This window comes from Cryptomeria japonica, chromosome 5, assembly GCF_030272615.1.
Source record: "Cryptomeria japonica chromosome 5, Sugi_1.0, whole genome shotgun sequence".
Classification (NCBI taxonomy): Eukaryota; Viridiplantae; Streptophyta; class Pinopsida; order Cupressales; family Cupressaceae; genus Cryptomeria; species Cryptomeria japonica.
The window spans coordinates 837069194-837089289 of record NC_081409.1 but is presented as its reverse complement, the minus strand read 5'-3'; the positions used below and the strand labels follow the sequence as shown (position 1 = coordinate 837089289).

Below are 20096 nucleotides of genomic sequence, written 5' to 3'. Positions count from 1 at the left end.
AGACTTTGAGTCCTAAGGCATGGTTGAGGTTGAAATGATGCTTCTTTGCCCTGCAAGATGAATTGAAGTGAAGGAGATGAGGAATTAAGACCTAGAACTTGAATTTCGGTCCTGACCCTTCCAAAGGGTCTAGAGCGAAATTCCCAATTTCACCTAAATTTCTCATGATGAAGATCAAAAGATGGATTCCCAAGCCTTGGTGGAGAGAAGACTAGTGTATGCTTGCCTTGGAAGGCATTTTGGAGTAGAGACATAATGGATTTTGTCCTAAAATACAAATTTTGCTCCTCACCCTTCCAAAGGGTCCAGGGCGAAATTCTTAAAACCTCTATTTTGCCCCAAATTTACATCAAGCTTGGTGTTGGTTGAGGATGAGGGCATCCTTGGGCATGTATCTAAGCAAGTATGGTCAAAAAGTGAGGTCTAATGAGCCAGGAATAAGGAATTCGCTTTTGACCCTTCCAAAGGGTCTACCAAAGGGTCTAGGGCGAAATTCTTATAGAGCCTGTCCCTGGAAAGAATCTTGAGCAAGCTTCATTTTGATATTTTCTTGTTGATGATTTAAGGTAGAATATGCTATGTTGAAATGAATTTGTTATATGACCTTAATCATCTTTTGGTTTGTCTTGCAGATGAAAGAAGACCAGGGCAGATCAACGATGACCTTCTCCAGTCTAGCATCATCAAGGACGACCTCTTCCAGTCCAGCATTTCAAGGAAAAGTACACCATCCATCCTGCACATCAAAGACAAAAGAGGTTAAAGCAAGGGTCCGTTGAGGAAGCAGATAGTTTCAGAAGAGTGAATTAAAATTATCTTCTCAGCATCATCAAATTGAACATCTACCAAGTTACATGTGTCAGACAAGGTGGCATCCCAGTCATCACTCCTCCAGTCGGATTGGTCCAACTCAGTGTGTCTAGATTCAATGTACCTGACTCATCAAAGATGACACAAACTTTGATGTACCTACCCCAGATATCCATTGGTCGAATATTCCAAAGAAGGCATGTGTCCAAATAATGCAATTATTTCATTGGCTAGAATTGAGTTTGTTGTAACAAACCCTAATTAGGGTTTTCATTGTAAAATCTTGGCCATTGATCTCAAATTAATCTGAGCCATTGAATTGTATTGAGAGCACTATATAAGCCCTGGCTCCTCATTTGTAAAGGCTAATAGTTAGTCAATAGTCAGTAGTGGAGTCAATAGTTAGAAATAGTCAATAGTCAGCTGATAGAATAGCAATTAGAGTAGATTAGGAAATTGTTGCCATTGATTGTAAATAAACTCCATTTTCATTGAAGTTATGGTGAAGTATGTTGTTTCTTTGCAATATGCATGGTCTCTTGTTGAATCTTCATTTTAGATGATAGATAATTAAATTGAATGAAAGAAGGTGTTGAATGCACTTGTGTGGAATCCGTCTAATCCATACCACTAGCCTCTTACTGATTGTAAGTGTGCCCTGTGTGGTCAACTGACATAAAATGAGCTTAATCTTAAGTCGTTACACGTCTATTGTTCATGCATTATCTTGAATGGTGATCAGTGTCTGATGGTTTACGATTTGAATGTATTGGAAGCATCCCTTAGAAGATCGCACTGAGTTGGTGTCGGATTGTTCAAGCCTAATGGTGAGACCCAGCCCAGTAGGACTCCACCTAGTCGTTCATCCATCTTCTCGCATTCTAGGTAGTAGATTAGACTTCCTGAACCCTACATTTTTTACCATTTGTTTGTCTTCCAGTTAGTAAATAGGACTTGTGATTCCAGCAAATCAGACGTTTAGGTCATCGAGTGTAAGTCCTCTTGTGATTCCAACAAATCACATCATACCACGAAGAGCTTATCCATGAGTAGAGAACCTACATAACAGAGCCTTGAAGTTTCTCCGATTGATCCTTTTTGCGATATCTTCAGCATTCGGAAACTTTACTCAAGAGAAGATAAGATACCTCTGGGTATTTTATTCTGTGTTTGGTCGTGTACAAAATACACATCAACATAACCCCTCTCTCCTATCTTATATTTAAGATTGTTTATATATATATAATATAAAATTATATATATATAATATAAAATTATGCCATAAACTTAATGCCTTCAATTAGTGAGAACAATCAAAAGGTTATTTGCCTTATTAAAAGGAGTGAATAGTGGAATATTATCTTTGACTGAAATCTAACTATATTAAATTGTTTACAGCATTTTCTTTTTCCAATTAAGAAATTTTTTGTTGACAGTGTAAGAAGTCCTTGGAAAATAGTTTTTCTGGACAAATGATTAAGAAGTCTCCTTTTAATAAGACTAAAAATTGCTTCGGGATGATATAAAAAATCAACTTTATTAGGCACTGGATTGAGTTCTGTCATTGTTCGCATTCAGTGGAAGATCCAAAGATGGCAGATACAGAGAATTCAAAAAGCAGAGTTTTGATAATAGGAGGTACAGGACACTTAGGCCAAAGATTTGTAAGGGCAAGCTTGGCTTGCAGTCATCCCACTTATGTGCTCTTCCGTCCTCAAGCAGCTCACAATCTTGGTAAAGTGGATCTCCTCATTTCTTTCAAGAAAGCCGGGGCTCACCTTGTCCAAGTATGTCATTTCATCTATTTGCATGTTTTTTCTGTTCACAGCTGAAAACCTAAATTATGCATTGAATAGTATTGATTAGTACTAAATAATGAGTATTTGACAGGGTTCATTGGATGACCATGAGAGCTTGGTGACTGCTCTCAAGCAAGTGGATGTTGTCGTATCAGCTCTGGCAGGAACTATTGTTAGAAATGGCATACTACAACAGTTGAAATTGTTGGAGGCCATTGAAGCAGCAGGCAATATCAAGGTACTGCTTGTTTGTGTAGGCTGCTTGTAGTTCCTTCATACACACTGATAAAATATTTCAGTTTTCTGTATTTTATTTCTCTGGTTTATCATCTGCTACAAAAGAAGGAAGATTCCTAGTTCATCAACACCAATTGGTATATAAGACCCAGTGTGCAGGACTAATTGACTTGTAAAGTAAACAGAAGATCTTTAGTCACATTACCCATTTGGGGATGCATACATCAATTGCAGATCAAGAGATCTTAAGATGAATCAGAAAATTCTTTTTATCATATTTGTATGCTAGGATTTCTGTGATGAGGTTTCCTCAACATATTTTTTGCTTGGGTATTAAGGTCTCATAATCATTTGTTTCCTGAGAACTGCAAGATGGCCTTTTAGTGTATTTTTTTCTCTTTTCCTAAGGGAATTTTGGGTTGATCATGACCTAAATTCGATGGCCTAATGACTATATTGAGTCATTTTAGCTTAAAAAAATAGAGGTAAAATTTTAAAATTTTAGGTTGGAATGGAAGATTTCAAAACAGATCATCAATTTTTAATAAAACTGAATTTATACATTTAACCTATATATTTTTTCTAGAACAAAGTGTGTCTATTATTTGAAGGGCAACTCTCTTCTGGCTGATTTTTAGCAGCCCATTAATCAAATTATGGGTGTTTTTTATTTTATTTTATAAAATTGATTTTGTCTATAGGGCATAGGTTTGTTTATAGGGCATAGGTTTGTCTTTGACAGCCAAATTCTCCCAAGTTGTCTCGATTATACTCAATAAGGATAGTTTCACCGTTACATATTTGGTGGGGTTTGAATTATGTTTGTTATATCTGTATCCAGGATGCAGAGCATCCAGTGTCTTTATCTAATGAATTTTTGGAGCTGACAAGGATCAAGGATCAAGCCCTAGGGCAGGTTTCCTCAAACCCTAGGGTAGGCTTAGGCTTAGGCTTATGAAGAACAAATTAGAACTCATCCGCTGGAAAATTTTCCAGCAGGGACAGCACACAGCCTAACCCAAACGCCCAGCGATTATACCCAATAGCAGGAAGAATCAGCCTACCCCTGACAATGGTAAAATCTGAATGATGTCATTTCTACATAATGATTCATGAGTAATTTAACTTATATCCCAATGGGCATCTGTTCTAAGTTGAAATTTTAACTTGAGTACATGTCCGATCTCCAAAGTTCAAACTTCAGACTCCTGCATAACTAGCATTGATATTCACAATGCCCAATTGGGTTTGTTGCTCTGGGTACAGTTTCTAACTTTCTATTGACAATGTTTGTTAGATATCATATGAAGGCTTCTATTGGTATTAATAATGCCCTTTTCATTCTTTTCATATGGACCTGTTATCTATTGATAATGTGTTGCTAGATACCAAATGTAACTGAGGGCATATTTATGCTGAAGTTTTGACGTCTTTCTCACTGACATGTAAATATTTTCTGGACTCATAAAATCTTAGGTTGTCACTTTGACACCATACCATCTGCTATATGTCTTCCAGATTTTAATTTAATGTTTCAACATGATCATTGTTTCATTCAGCTGATGTTTTGTTAACTATTCCATCTTGACATGTCCTTTCAATTTCATTCTATCTTTGAGCACTTCCATCTTACCAATGAAGCCTATTTGGAATCTGCATGTTAAGAAACCTCCATCATCACTGTCTACAATGCTTTTGCTACTACTCCAGTGACATCTAATTACTGAAAGGAATTTTGGAGAAAGGCTCTAGAGAATGAGTTGAAATGTGCATTCACAGTCATACCAAAAAAAGAAAGCTAAATGGAACAAGAAAATTGTCTTGACAGCGACCATGCGATTTTGCCATAGATGGTGATAAAATTGTGGGTTGTTTGCAGGATGGACAACTAATGTTAGATTGTTTATCAAACCTTTTTCTCAACTTCCACTTATTTAGTTCTACACATTATACATGCAATATCTACTTATGCACTTAATACTGCCTGCATTGCAATCTAGTGAGCCTTATTACTTGTGAATTTTGGATACAGCGTTTCCTCCCTTCAGAGTTTGGTGTGGATCCAGATAGATTGGTGGATTCTATAGAGCCAGAACATCCAGTTATGATTGATAAGAGAAAGGTAAGGCGTGCTATAGAGGCAGCCAAAGTTCCCTACACCTACATCTTGGCCAACTGCTTTGCAGGAATCTTTTTAGGCGGCACGGGATAGTTTGGACAAGGATTTATTCCTTCAACAGAAAGAGTGACCTTATATGGAGATGCAAAAACAAAAGGTATTTGTGAAAGCTATAACATTCATAGATTGTATTATAGCTCATTATTGTTTAGGCCATCATATTATTAGATTATGTGAAGCAGCTGATACTTGGAAAATCACAAACTGCAGTAATATGGGTGGACGAGGATGACATTGCAAGCTATACAATCAGAGCAATAGATGACCCTCGGACTGAGATTAGAAAAGTCCATATTAGACCACCTGCAAATATTCTGTCACAGGGGGAGGTTGTAGAAATATGGGAAAAAATTATAGGTCACCCTTTGGATAAAACTCAAATATCAAAAGAGGATTGGCTGAAGACTATGGAAGGTTTGTATGTATATATAGGTTAAATATTTATTGTTTGCATTATTATCTGAATGGTTATTATATTTTAAAATTGCAGGTAAACCTTTTGAAGTACAGGCTATAATTTCACATGCATATGATATATTCTATGAAGGCTGTACAACTAATTTTGAGATTGGGGCTGATGAAAAAGAAGCTTGTCAACTATATCATGATGTCAAGTATACTAGTGTGGAATCCTACTTGAAGCTATATGTATAAGTCTAATGGAAGTCTCTAAATTGACTTCCCATGCTGATAATCCTCCCTTGAGTGGTATGCATCATTTGCAACAATAAATTGTATTGTATTATAATAAAAAATATTATATAAAATTCTAATGGTAGGAGGCCTTCTTTATCTCATACTGAATGAGACCACAAAAGCGATTGCATAAATAGAGGCTACTTTTTTTCTTCTTGTTTAGATGGTTGTTTCAAATCTTTTTGGAGAGAAAATTTCAAATTTTGTTTTATTAGCATGAGATAAGAATTACTATCATTTCTAACAAGTAATAAATAGATTTAATTAATGCCTACAGATAGGCTGTTTTAAGGTAGGCTGTTTTAAGGTAGGCATGGTTGTTTCAAATCTTTTTGGAGAGAAAATTTCAAATTTTGTTTTATTAGCATGAGATAAGAATTACTATCATTTCTAACAAGTAATAAATAGATTTAATTAATGCCTACAGATAGGCTGTTTTAAGGTAGGCATGTTACTTATTTACATTGAGTAGTTAGAAAATTATAGAACAGTAAGTTTTGTAATTTGGTTAATTAGAGTTGAAACTTGTTTTAATCAATCTTATTCAAAATGCGATATTATGATCAATAAAAAGGGTTAAATCAGATTTTTTAAAATGAATGTTTGTTTTTTTCATAATTTTATGAAAGAAAATGAAAAGAAGAGTGACTAATGATAAAAATATAATTTATCAATTTATTTTCATTTGGAGTTGTGGAAGTAATATAATTGTGTTGTTTTCTCTTCATTTGAATACAATTCTATAACATATTGGTTTTTGTTTACAACAATTTGTTGCATATATAATCTTGGGCCTTCTTTAAATAGGTTGTAAGTTTTTGATGTGTCATGAGAACCCTTGCTCTCTTCCATTCTTTCAAAATGTGTGTAGTCCAACTATACCCGTGCTTGTGAGCTCCTTCTTTTAAGAGAGATTTTCTTTTTTGAGTTGATGGGACACCATGACACATAAATTTCAAATTCTCATGCATTCTAGAATATTTATTTGGGTCAAAATTCATTTATAATAAAGATTGGGTTAACAATCTACATAACTTAAACCTAGATCTTGTTGAAACAAATCCATTCACTAACTTCATTAGGTGTAATGGTGAAATTTGGAAACCCATACCGTTTCCATTTAATTTTGTACCCTTTTTGGGAGAATGTCCTAATACAATTAGGTATCAACCAATAACATAATCTTGTGTAAATTTGGGCCAAGTCTTTTAGCTTTCGTACATTCCTATACACATATTCTCAGACATACATGAATAAACTATTCATATATGCATAAATGTCCATGTGAACCCCCTATTTGAACTACAAATAAGGAGTTAGATGCAAACAATAAACCCAAAACTCAAATAACAAGTCACATTCGTGATAGAGAAAATGAAAGTAAATAGCAACAATGCAAAGCAATAACTAAAACTATACATCAAACCTCCATTATGATGATGTGGATGTGCTCCAAAATGATGATATGTAGATGCCATTTGCTAGTAGTTATTTTAACAATAAAGGTTATAACACAAATTCAGGGATGAAATGAGGGTTGCAAATCTATCTCAAATAGATTTTCCAAATGAAAAATGGAGGGCTAGTATGAAAGGATGAGATCAAAGCAAGTGTAGGATGAGGTGGAAGGCTAAGAATGTTTGAGCATAGACGTAGCATGTGTGAAGAGCATTCTCACACGTGTGAGTATTGGAGTAGGAATGAGTCAAGATTAAGGGTGATTTAGAGGGCTACTGTTTCTCCAAGTTATCATGATCACACATTTAGCTCTCCACAAGGCCACAAAGAATGAAATTCCCTATACCTATGTATCATAAAGGCTAGTTTGAATCGATTATAATAAAAAAATATTAATGACCACGATTTTAGTAACATGTTTGATAAAGTTGAACATGTCTCAGTCTCTTTGTTCACATCCTTTAAGGATATCACCCTTACCATTTTTTTAGAAAAAGAAGAAAGAGATGTGGGAAATGAGTTGGTCAGTTAAGGGTTGAGCACATACCATTAAAGAAATCGCAATCCAAAAGTTTCGCAAACATGGGATTATGGTTTATGAAACAACTATTGGGTTTTAAAGAAGCTTTCCCTTATGACTTTTGGAGGATTTTGAAAAGGGAAAGAGATGCTTCAAAAGACACTAAATTAAACAAAGATACCAGTATAAGGTGATGTGCCAAATTTTGAATCTATTTCTCATTCAATAAAGTATAATGTAATTCACAATGACCAGATTAATTCATAAAGATTCTAAAAGAGGAGATTCGTGATTTAAAATCTTGGTTTATGACTACAACATTAAGAATTGTGCCACACACTCTTCATTGTTGGGGGAGAACAAGTTACAAAAGGTCATTATGGTAGAGTTTAAAATATTTAGCGTATACACCTAAAAATGACTAGAGATAATTAAATAAATATTAATTATTTATTTAATAGATTAATTCTTCTATCAATGAATAAATTGAATAATTTAGTTATTTGATTCAATTGTCTTATTCCTCTAAACCAACTTATTAATTAAATATTAATTATTTAATTAAAATTCATCACAATTCTTCTAAAGTCTATCTTAATTAAATAATTCTAAATTATTTAATTATTCATCTAACCTAAGTCTTCAATTCTAAATTCCGCATCATTTCTTCCTTCTCATCTTCCACAACATCATGTCATCTCATCACCATGTGGCTAAACAAATTAAATATTTTTAATATTTAATTCCTCAATTATATTCAACATTGTCCCTAGTCAATAGAATGAGGAGACTTATGTGTCCTTCTATCCCCTATATTATCTCCCACATCCCTACATCTTAGAGGGTAGTTTTGTCCACATCAACCTGGTCAAAGTGACTCATTTTCCACTTGTCCTAGGAAGCCTAAATCTTCTCCAACTTCCCTAACTTGTTGAATCCTTCATGTCTCGGGGAATCTATATTCTCTCCAACCATCCTACATCTTTGGAGTCTTCATCATTGGTCAAAATGAGCATCTTGCCATGTGTCTCCTCTTTCCACCTTGTCCTCTATCTTGTCATCATAGGAGGAACATCTTCCCCCTTTCTCTCTCACATCTCAACCATTCATGATCTCAAGATTCACTCTCAACCATTGATCTTTGCCACCTTGGATTTTATCCCTACAAAATCTATAAAAGGAATCCTTCAACAAACATTTGAAGCTAGTCACTAGGTAATGTCCCCACTTCTCTAGTTGCTATCAAGATGTGTAAATTCACCTATCACCCCTCTCCACAGGTGAAGTTCAGAGTATGGAGATGATTGGTTAGCCAAAGGGGACCAATACTTAGTCATTTTCTTGCTTTGGTGGACTTATTAATATAACTTTATAATATAAAGCTATAAAACTCACTTTTTTCTAAAAATAGAAAAAGTTAATTTAAAAGTGTTTTAATAAGACTTTATAATTCACCCCATGGCACATCTTTCTAGGTGAAAAGTAACTTTTAAAAAGTGGCCAAATTTTAATGACAAGATGATCCTTTACCCATCGAACTTATGGAGGGAGAAAAGATTCCATTGGAATCTTCTATTGATGCTTCTAGGGATCAAATTAGGTTTTGAAGGCTAAAAGGAGGTTGTACGTACAAGATGGGTATTATGTTATATTGTTGATTGTTATTCTTCTTCTCTACAATATTCTGCCATAACAAGTACAACAATGTGGAAGCCAAATTGGAGACGAAAACCTTCAATTGCAAGCAGGTTGGACGATACCCAACCATTTATCCTTCTTCAACACTCAAAAAAGATCAATTTCAGGCCATTCAAGGGTCAAATCAAGTGGATTTTTGTATCAGATTGCAGGGTTAGCACTGTAAAATAGATCTGAGCAATTTGGTTACATTTTTCAGCAAGTTTGTTGCATTGTTAAGCCAGTCGTACCTTCCCTAGGTCAGGCGTACCATCTGTGGGAGCCTGTGATTGAAAATAAATTAATAAAGAGGGTTTTGGAGCAGCTATCACTTGTGAAATCATTGTTGGGAGTAAATCAAGGCATTGTGGTGGTTTATTTGGTGAAACCCCAACATATTTGAATGATAACAAGTTAGTGGGGAAAAGGAAGCAATTTTGGTGATTTCTCTTGGCAAGATTTCCGAATAAGCTCTAGATCAACTTTTCACCCCTTCAATTGTTTTTTATAATTATTGTTTAGAGGAATAATACATGTTGGAGTAGTTGATTCACAGTGGGAGCTTCTGTAGCAGAAATTTCATTCAATAAAGTCAATCAAGAAGCCCTCCAGGCAAGGCGTTGGACCCCTGGTAGGCCAATTTGGCATGTTAGTGTTGAAATTCATTTATTCTTGGTATTTGTTAGTCGTTGTTAATAAATCAGGCCTTCTGAAAATTAATTTCAATAGTTGTAAGTTGTTTCTATATTGCTTTCCAAAATTGCATTATTTACTCTATCATTCAAAAACTTAAAAAAAGCTTAAAACCAAAAGAACCTCATCAAAACCAAAAATTACAACGCTAGTCAAAGATTCAATTGGGACAAAGAAAATCAGATTATGCTAATATCTTACTTGGCATCTTTCAGTGGTATCAAAGCGATGATCCTGCCAGCCCAAGGGTCATTGGAGTAATTCTATGCATCAGAGTAAATTTGGTACCTACAGATTTTACACAAGAAGGAGGCCTCGGGTGGATTTGAACTTTGTCATTGAACCACCATTAGAGACTACTATGGGTGATATTCCAGAAGGTCATAGGAGCCCTCCTAGATAGGAGAGCCAGAATCCACTCGACCTTGATGAGGTCATGAGAAGCTTGGTTTATGCTCAACCAAGAATTGTCCAGGCTATTAATAGGTTATAAGATACATTGGATAGGATGGATTTGGGAAATCACAGGGAAAGGCACAAAAGTAATAGCAGGATAGTTTCAGCTGCATAGAGTCGTGGCATCAGTAGGACTCCATCTTCCCTGGGAAGTGCATCTATTTCACCATGGAGAGACAAGACTCATATGAGGACAACAATTAGGCCTATGCTTCCTCGGTTCACTCCCAGAGATGAACCACCATTGGCTGATCCATAGAATGGCATAACTTTCCAGGATACAATTATGGCTACCAGCGATGAGTGGGCCCAACTTCCAGCATATGTCAACGATGCTTTCCCTTTGCATTAGTATTGTATGCAATGCAAAGATTCCATGAGGGGACAGAATGACAAGTGGCCCAGACAATAGTGGAATAATGATTTGAAGAAAGCTATTGATAAGCTTACTTTATCCACTTTTGATGGCAGTGGTTCTATTAGTGCACGAGCATGGGTCCATAAGTTAGACATATACTTATCCTTGAAACCTATGGCTGAAAATGAAGCCATTCAATTTGATGTCCTGCATTTGGAGGGAGTTGCATACGATTGGTGGCACCACAGATTAGTCACTCAGAATCATGCCCTTATTCACTCATACATAGAGTTCACAGAGAGACCGATTGTCGGGTTTGACAGGAAAGATGTGGAACCTTATTATAGGGATTTAGCTCTCTTGAAATAGTCTGAACATGTGGAGTCTTATATTAATGAGTTTTAGTGTATAGTAGTGATGGTGCCTGAGATGCCCGATAGGAGGGTAGTGATGCTTTTCATAGAGGTTCTTCATGAGAGATTTCATGGTCTAGTCAAGGCTTTGAAGCCTAAGACTTTGTAGGAAGCCATACAACTTACTTTGAGCTTGGACACTACACCTCCACCCTCCACTTTTTAGCAAAATAAAAAATTTCCCAAGAAATCCAAACCTTTCCAAAAGTCTTTTAATCCATAGAAGGGGAACACATCTTCTCCTAAGATTGATCAAGAGTCTAGAAATGAATTAAGGAGAAAGAAGTTGTGTTTTACTTGCAAGGAACCTTGGGAATCGAGTCACAGATGCCTTGGCAAAGGCAAAGCCCATCTCATTAAGGTGAGCTCAAACGTGGAGGATGAGCACATATAAGACACTGATGATGAGGGAGTGCATCATGAGCCACCACAAATAGAGCTTGATTCTATGAAAGCTTAGGCTACGACCAATGTCACTATGGCTACACTTTCGAGCTATCCTAAGTTCCATGCTTTTAGATTGAAGGGGACTATTCAGAGGCAATGTGTAGTGTGTTTGGTAGATAGTGGAGCAACCCATAATTTTATTGATCAACACTTGGTAGAGAAACGTGGGTTACAATCAGAGGAATTTTTTAGGATTTGGAGTGAAGGTTGTAGATAGTGCAGTGTTGGGATGTACTAGGAGGATTCCTGAGCTCAATATCTAGATGGGAGACTACACATTAACAGATGATTTTTATGTTTTGCCATTAGAGGATTATGATGTAGTTATTGGTATGCAGTGGTTACAGGGGATTGACAAATATGTCATTGATCACCGCATGATGCACTTGTAGTTTCTAGCTGATGGTAAGAAGAGAATATCGAGGGCATTGTTAGATGGAGGCCCTAAGGAGGTTTCTTCTCACAAGATGGAGACTATTATCAGGCACAAAGATATCCTTTGGGCTACACAGTGCTTTATCTCATCTAAAGTACCTTCATCTTAGGATGGAAAAACTTATCATATAGACATTCAACAAGTTTTAGATAAGCATGGGGTGGCATTTGGTGATATACCACTAGGTGTACTACCTAATAGAGGCTTTGAGCATGTGATAGAGATAGAAGAGGTGTTGTGACGTTTTCACACATCGCCCCATTGCAAATGGGGACCCCTACTTTTTAGGCCCTCTTGGTCTTTTGGCTTGCATTTTTGGGGTCTTTTCGCAACAGTATTGTTAGTCTCTCTGCTTTGCAAGTGTTTGGGGGTCATATTGATTAAGTCTGCTTTTTGTTTGAGTAAATTTGGTTAAGTCTAGGGCCTGCTTCATCAATTTTAGGGTTTATGCCTTCAGTCCTAGATTTTAGGGGGTTTCTTTTAGGGTTTTGGAAAAATTGAACTTAGAACTGGAATCAAGACCCTTCAAGGAACCTCCTAGTAAAATTTGAGTGAATTTTGAGCACTTACTATTTTTAGTAAGTCTATTTTTAGTAAGTTTCACTGCCTCCCGGATTGGTCTAATTTTGTCAAAAATCAAACTTACTATTTTTTAGTAATTTCTATTTTTAGTAAGTGCTTTCCTGACCTTTTTTGTCCAAGCCCTAACATTTTGAAATGCTTATTATTTGGGAAAATCTATTTTTGGCAGGGTCTTCACAGGAAAACACTGAAAGTTGAATATCTCTGAAGACGCTGAAGACTGAACGTTCCTTAAGACCATTTCTAAATCCGGAAGAGTCGGAAGGTAGACAAGTTGGATCAAAAAAATGGTTAAGTATGGAACTCCTATTCCAGAAGAAGAAAGCATGCAAAATCATATAAGTCTGGAAATTCACATCAATCCACCAAGGCATTGCCTCATTCATAATATCACAAAGGGTTTTTCTTTGCTTTTCCCCTTTCAAAAGTTCTTGTGCCTCCTTCTTCACATTTAGGTGATTGCTCCAAGTTTTTTGCATTTCTCTTGGTAACATTTACATCATCAATAAACTTACTTGGATTTTGTTTTTCTTTCCTTGCTCTTGGATTTCCTTTCACATATCATATCAACTACTAGTCCATTCCACACTTGCCATCTTGGAAGCTACCAGTGCTTGTCTGAGAGAAAAATCATCTACAACCAAGAACAATGGGGTTAGGACACAATGAGACATAAATCATGAAGGTATAATCTTTTATTTGTTTTTTTCATTTCATGTTGTTTCATTGGTTGAAGCTTGAGTTATATTTGCATGATAGACTAATGAGTTTGTAGGTTTAATCTTTGAGGTGAAAGTTAAGTTGATACATTTTTGGCGCCCATCGTGGGGCTGAGGCCTCGCACTTCATTTTCTAATATCTTGTCTAATTCTCGCTAATGAAATAGATTAACGCTTTTGTAAACCTGTTTCACGCCTGTGTGAAATAAGGTAGTGCTTTTACAACTTAGGATAGCGCTTTTGACCCTGAGTTTAGCATTTTTTCTCTTTAAGTTAGCATTTTCATTGCGCAAGTTAGCTTTTTTGTCTTACATGTTAGCGCTTTTGCTTCCTAGGTTAGCGCTTTTGCTTAAGAAATCATGCTTTTACTTAGCAGTTTAGCACTTTCATTTCACAAGTTAGCACTTTTGTCTTGCAGGTTAGCATTTTTTTCTCAATAAGATAGCGTTTTCATTTCGCTCTGCTACAAAAAAATTGCAATTTTGTAATCTGTCTGCTAATGGACCTTTGCAGGTTCGACCGTCCAAGACCAATTTTGGCAAATTACTGACTTGTGTGCTTGCAGGTTTTATTTTGAGCAACTTTAATGCATTTTCTCATTTAGTTTAACTAGGAGTAGTTTAGGAAGTAAAAAATCATACATGTTTCACCTAGCTTAACTAAGGGGTAAATGAACAACATGCAACTTGCATCATGTGTTTTCAGTAAGGTAGTTGCACATAGGTAATTTAAAGGGTAAAAGAACCATTGTCTACCGTGCTTTTTTGAAAGTAGTAGGTGAGTATGCTCTCACCCTAATATGGTGATCAAAAAGCTAGACCTACTTTTATTTCATGTTTTACCTTTAGAGGGCCTGCCTTCCCGAGCCGCCTTGAGGGGGCTAGTGAGAGGGGAATGACCCAAGTGGAAACGGCCTAATACCGAGTCATTCTGATCCACTCTAAATAAACCATGTCTATGACGAAAGTCATGGGCAACATGTGTTGATTAGTTCATACAGACACTATGTTTCCCCATAAACCCTATGGAGCACAACCTCTATAGGCTAGGAACCTTCTGTATTTATAGAGTATAATGTGTCGCATGTGTGGCCACATGAACAGAAGCCCTTATTAAAAACCCTTTTGTATTAGTTGCCAAAATCCTTTTAATTGTTGGCACAGGAGGTTAAACCTCTGAAGTGGCTCACACACATACGGTTCTTAGTAGAGATCATATGTAGTTTTCCATGGGGAGTTTTCATGGAAACTGGTGCTTGGCTGCCCCAGAGAAGTGAGTGTCGAGGGTGGAGCCAGTGGGGTCAAGCACCTAAATATTCGCTTTGAATAGCGTAGCCTCAGGGGAAACCCCATGTGAGATTCAATAATTGTTGTCTCGACCTACCATAGGATTTGTGCTTGCTTGTGCACTTTGCTTTCTAAACATTGTCTTTTATGTCTACAAAATGCTCTCAAAATGATCAAAAACTTGGAAAATCATTAGTCTGAAATGACTAAAAAATTTGAGAACTTATTGGAAAACTGAAAATTTTATTTAACACAGTAAGAATCACGCTTTTGTAACGCAGAATAACACTTTTTCAACTCAGAACAACGCTTTTGCATCTTAAAAAAACCCTTTTAATTAACAGTACAACGCTTTTGACCTATAGGATCACACATTTTCTCAACAAGACAATGCTTTTGCACCTTAGGTTCTCGCTTTTACGGTGTATGTTAGAGTAATTGGGTCTTTACTTGATTAATTAAACATTATTTGTTTAATTCTTTAAGTTTCCAATTATCTTTTTACACTTAAGCTAACATTAGGTGCATATAATTAATTATTATGTGCAAACCTAGGGTTTTCCCTTTTTAGGGTTTCTTGACCTATTAGAGGTTACTTTTTCTTTTCATTGTATTATCTTTTCACAATACATTTTCTGGTGAATTGGAGCTCTCTTGTTTGGAGAATATTTTGTCTTGTGTTTTTCTTGTTCTTTAGATTTTGCTTCATTGCTTCTCCTTGTAACAGGTTATTTGGCTTGCAGAAGATCTTTAGGCTACTGTGGGGTTGTATTTCTCAACTCCTATATGGTATCAGAGCACAGATCTGCAGCTACCTGTTCCTATTTTTTGAGAATTTTGCATTTGAAGCAGATCTGGGGTTTCAGGAATTTTTTGTGTGCTTAGGGTTAAGGTTTTTTTTTTGAGCACTTTGGGCCTAAATGGACCTCACCATTGTGCTCAGAAGACCCAAAAACCCCTATAGTCATATAAAATTTGTCCATTTTTGACCCCTGAGCATCTGGGTGATTTTTTTTTCTCCAAGCCAGGTCGTACGGCCCTTGCACGCAAATCGAGAAAAAAATTTGAAGAAAAAAAAATTGCCAAAGGCAAAAACAAAGTTTTTTTTCCAAAAATTATGTTGGGTACTGGACCTGACAGTCCGGCGTCGTACGGACCTTTCAGGCCGGCCCCATGAGCACCGGCCTCCTTCCAGCAACATCTCCGACTGTTTACCCGCCGGCATCTTTGTTCCTTCTGGCGCAGACCCCCCCGCTCCAGCTCCGCCGCGTTCCGGTGAAGACCCTTGCAGTCGACCGTCGTTCCGTCACCAGCCACCATTCAGTCGTCGGTCGCCGTTCCAGCAAAGACCGCCGTTCAGGCTCCTCGCTGGTGAGCCACCATTGCCCGGCCGCGCTCCGCTCTAGCACCACCTCTGCCCGGCCTGAGCGCCACCTCCGCCCGGCCCGAGCCTCACCTTCGCCCGGAGCACCACCAGCCCCTCCTCTCTAGTCTTTTTGAGAGGGGGTTGGTTTTTTGGGCCTAGATCGTGCATCCGGAGTCGGATTTTGGTGAACGAATAGGCGTTGGAAAGGTGATTCCGAGCCGGACCTCATGGTGGTGGATTTTTTTCCTAGATTTTCTGTTTGATTGTGTTTTTTACCAGTCAAAAATGAATAAGTGTTGGAAAGCTCTCAACATGATCTATTCAGATTTGTGATCTTTTTTCTCAGAATTTTCACCAAGTACATGAGATATCAGTTTGAATTTTTTTGCTTATGCACTACTTCCTTCTCATTACTATGTACTAGGGTTTGGGTTTCTCCATTGTGGGGGGTGTCTTTTTTCTCGCTTTCTGTCATTTATATCAGAAATCAGGAACACCTAAACTCTCAAAACAAATAAACCCTTCTGCATCTTCTGTCTATTCTGAAAGATCACATAATAAAAACAACCAACAAGCAGGTGCAGGTGCAGAGTTTTTTTCTTTGTTCTCATGGCAGATCCTTCAGTTGAGTTGTTGACTTCACATAACTATCACACTTGGAAGCCCTGCATCACAAGGCTTCTTAGGTCACGAGGGTTGTGGGCTACTTTGGATGAGGTTCAGCCAGACCTTCACCGTCCTTATGAGGTTCTTATGTACCGGAACAAGCTGGATGAGGCCATGGGTTTGATCGCTTTGCATGTCTCCGACAATCTTTTGTTTCACCTTGATGAGTTGCTTACTCCTCGGGATATGTGTTTGAAGTTTGATTCTCTCTTCGGGAGGGTCAATGAGATTCGGGCATTACAGATTGAGGCAGAGTTGACTTCATTGTTACCTGATACCTTTCCCACTATTGAGGATTTTTTGAACAAATTCAAGACTACTAGATCTGTTCTTCAGGGATGTGGAAAAAACAAGACCGATACAGAGTGCATTCATTTGATTCTTTCAAAGCTTCGGGGTCCCTTTCAATTTTTTGCCTCTGCTTTCTACTCCACCATGGATGGTTTGGGTACTAATTTCACCATGCCTAGCTTTGATGTCTTTTGTGAGCGCTTGTCTCGTGAGCAGTCTCATCTTTCTCAGTTGGATACGCTCTCAGGCTCCAAGAACAAAGCATTGGTTGCTCAGTCCTCTAAGGAGAAGGACAAACAGAAGCAGAAACCAAAGCCGAAAAAGCCTTCTGCAGGTAGTGAGAATTCCTCCAAGCCTGCTCCTAAGTCTGATTCAAAACCAATTCCTCCCAAACAAGGGAAATCTTCACAGTCCGGTGAGTCTTCCTCCAAGACTAAGAAGAAATCATCAGACACTTGTAGTTTTTGTGGAAAGGACGGACATCCAGTTTCCAGGTGTTGGAAACGATTAGAGGCTTTAGAGGAAGCCATGCAGCAGCATCACATTTCCTCACCTCAGGCGTCTTCTCCTTCCACAGGGAAAGGTCATGCTCTCACTGCTAGAGCTTCGACCTCTGGGTCCACATGGATTCTAGATTCTGGTGCTTCTCACCATATGACACACACTCAGCAGTTGGTTACTTCTCTTACCTCTTGTGGTATTTCACAGATTGCAGTGGGTGACTCAGTTCAGCTTTCCGTCTTGGGTTCAGGATCTGTCTCTTTGGATGGGGGTACTCTACAGAATGTTCTAGTTGTCCTTGACATCTCGACGAACCTCTTGTCCATTTATCAGATTTGCCACTCTGGCTCTGGTAAGACAGTTGAGTTCTCACCACATGATGTGGTTATTCGGGACCTCCATGACCCTGGTTTGGTTGTGGCTTCTGGTAGTGTGGATTCTGCATCTCGTCTCTACAGATTTGACGAATTTGAGCCCTCTTCGGGTACAGGTTCATCTCTCATAGCACATGCAGATTCAGTGAGTAAGCTTTGGCATGAGCGATTGGGCCATGTCAATTACAGATATCTTCAGCAGATGAGTACACAGGCACTTGTTCCTGGGCTCCCATAGATTTCCTGCACTGATGGTGTTTGTCATGGTTGTGTTCTTGGCAAGCATCACAGAGATCCCTTTCAGAAGGGGAGAGCCTCTCGTGCTTTGGCACCCTTGGAGTTGATTCACAGTGATCTCATGTCATTTCCCACTCCTTCTTTTTCAAGGGCCAAGTATGTACTCACGTTTATTGATGACTTCTCCAAACGCACATGGGTGTACTTTCTTAAGTACAAGTCTGATGTCTTTGATTCATTTCGAATCTTCAAGACATTTGTCGAGAAGTAATCTAGTTGTTCTATTCGGCGGATACGTACAGATAATGGGGGGGAGTATGTGAATTAGGCTTTCAGAAATTTTTGCACTGAGCATGGTTTGCAGCATCAGTTTACTGTTCCCTACACCCTTCAGCAGAATGGTGTCGCTGAACGCAAGAACAGAACTTTACGGGAGATGGTGAATTGTATGATTCAGTCTAGGTCCATGGATTCATCTTTTTGGGCTGAGGCAATCAATTGTGCCAACTATATTCAGAATCGGATGCCTCACAAGGCTATTCAACATATGACTCCTGAGGAGGCTTGGTCTCATGACAAGCCTGATGTTTCCTTTTTTCGGGTATTTGGTAGTGAGGCATGGGCCTTTATTCCTGATGCTTAGAGGAAAGCCATGGAGTGGAAGAGCCGACCACTCATTTTTGTTGGCTACTGTGAGGATGTTAAGGCGTACAGGTTGTTTGATCCTAATTCCAGAGAGGTCTTGTTTCGACAGGATGTTCAGTTTGATGAGCGTCTTCCCACAGTGGATACCCCGACTCCAGTGTCTACTCCTCTGCCTACTCCGGCCACTGCACCACTTCAGGATCTTTTTGAGGATGATTCTGATGATGGTGCTGATGATCCACCATCCCCACCCCCACCATCCCCACCTCCACCTGCTCCACCTCATATGCCCAAGTGGGCTCGCCTTACTGTTGTAGCGGTAGGTCCTCTGGCTGGTGACCCTTCACATACTCGTCGCACTCATTCTCACACAATGGGTTCTAGTCTTTTGAGTCATGCTATTTCAGATGATCCTCAGCAGTTTTCAGAGGCGACAGGTCACCCTGAGTGGGATTTTGCTATGGAGGAGGAGTATTCTTCTTTGATGAGGAATCATACATGGGATCTTTGTCCTCTTCCTAAGGGCAGAAAGATGGTTAGGTGTTGCTGGTTGTATCGCACTAAATATGCTGCTGATGGTTCCATTGATAAGTACAAGGCACGTCTTATTGCGAAGGATTTTTCACAGGTTGAGGGTATTGATTACTCCGAGACATTTGCCCCTGTCGCCAAGATGAATTCCATTCGCTTTGTACTCTCTCTTGTAGCTTCTCGGCGTTGGCCTTTTTTCAGATGGATGTGAAGAGTGCCTTCTTGCACGGGGATCTACAAGAGGAAATCTACATGGAACAACCTTAAGGATTTGTGCAGGATAGTTCTTTGCTTTTCAGACTTTGACGTTCATTGTATGGTCTCAAACAGGCCCCTCGGGCTTGGTATGAGAAGATGGACTCTTTCTTGCTCTCCATTGGGTTCTCCCGTAGTCATTCTGATCACACTGTCTATATTCAGCTTCTTGAGGGTGACATTTTGATTCTTGTGCTATATGTTGATGATCTTCTCATCACGAGTAGCTTATCCTCTATGATTCAGCATATTTAGCGTGCCTTGATGGATCAGTTTGAGATGACAGATCTTGGTCTCTTGCACTATTTCCTTGGTCTTCAGGTGATTCAGTCTTCTGATGGGAACTCTCTCTACCAGCAGAAGTATGCTCTTGACATGCTTCAACACTTCGGCATGCTTGATTGCAAGCTTGCTCCCACACCATTTCAGTCAGGGGTTGTTTTGACCACAGCTTGTCCCACTCC

General features: G+C 38.4%; 1 pseudogene; it reads left to right on the top strand.

Annotated features, from left to right (window-relative positions):
* Positions 1-476: 476 nt before the first annotated feature.
* LOC131052669 (bifunctional pinoresinol-lariciresinol reductase 2-like) lies at positions 477-5873 on the top strand (annotated as a pseudogene).
* The last annotated feature ends 14223 nt before the right edge of the window (positions 5874-20096 follow it).